Source organism: Etheostoma spectabile, chromosome 6, assembly GCF_008692095.1.
Source record: "Etheostoma spectabile isolate EspeVRDwgs_2016 chromosome 6, UIUC_Espe_1.0, whole genome shotgun sequence".
Lineage (NCBI taxonomy): Eukaryota > Metazoa > Chordata > Actinopteri > Perciformes > Percidae > Etheostoma > Etheostoma spectabile.
This window is the reverse complement of record NC_045738.1, coordinates 20,484,848-20,486,276: the sequence shown is the minus strand read 5'-3', so window position 1 is coordinate 20,486,276 and position 1,429 is coordinate 20,484,848.

Sequence of the window (1,429 nt, the reverse complement as noted above, 5' to 3'; positions counted from 1 at the left end):
CCCCCCAACCCCTTCATCCAGTCCTTCCAATTACTGCCATCAGGTCAACGCTACAGAGTCCCATTTGCAAGGAAAAACATACGAAAAAAATGCTTCATCCCCACTGCCATCACCACACTGAACAGCCACACACAGACAACATCCAACAGCTTCATTCAGGCTTCTTTTGCACTGTTTTTGCATTTTGCACGGTTTTTATTGTCAATAATTTTACTTGGTTTCTAAATGTATTGTTTATGTTCTTATATGTATTTTATATAATTTGAGCCTGCCCCAACAAAGACAATTTTCTATCACTTGTGACAAAGTTTTCTTATGTTATCTTGGCCATTTATTTAATAGTTGAAAACTAATCAATTAATCTATGCAGCTACATTTGGTGCAAACATTTGCGTTACCCTCAGGATGAGTTGTACTAACTTTGTTGATCCACTGTGTCATCATCTGATCAATATTTACAATTTGTCACAATACTTTGCTTTGAAACCAAATACCATCAAACTTATGACATTCCCATCAGCCTCAGCTGCACTTTAGTGCTAATTAGCAAATGTTCAGTTTTCATATCAAATTGATATGCATTTAGTCTTATTTATTCAGTTATATACAACAACACAAATAAGCAGTACTGGTCAGCTTTGGCTGCTATTGGTTTTGTTTTCACTTTTGAAGAGATGTGTAAATGAAATACAGACTGAAACATTATTTTGCTGACTCTTTGACATCCCATGTGGTATCAATATGACTTAAAGTTCTGCTCTGTTAATAAATGCATACAAATAAATAATTCAAAAACACAAGTTACTCATTTTTGCACTCAATTATATTTTGCCTGTGTGCACTTTCTGTGCTTTATAAAATACAAAACCCATTCAATACCAAAATTTAACCCCAAAGTGAGTTATAAAATATTAATTTTACCTTTTTAAATATCTGTTTGGGCCTTATTGAACTGACTTCTGACTCACAAACACATTCAGCTGCATGTTTTCCACAGAGGGGAGCTGTTCGTGTTCATCATTAGTGAAGATGAGATACTGGCTGTAACTCACTGACTGCACGTACCCAAACAGGATGTTGTCATGTCTGAAAATAAAACCCTTTTGAAGGAAGGAAGAGCATCTCCTCGCCTTCTGCAGAAATACATCAGCTATCTGTGCATCAGCTTCATGATGCAGAGACTGAAAGTTGCATGTTGAAGTCTTGAACTCTTCAGTAAAGCAGTCCTTTAAACACTATAGTGGGATTACCAAAATTGGGCATTTCATCAGATATTTTACTAAATTCATTTGATGTCACTTTCTTCTAAAAATAGCATCCACACACACTGTCGTGTTATTTTACTTCCCTGATGACTTCACATCCTGCATTAAAAGTATTTAAAGTGTTTTCTACCCTTTCATTGTTAGGTTCTAAATGTTAAGTCCCC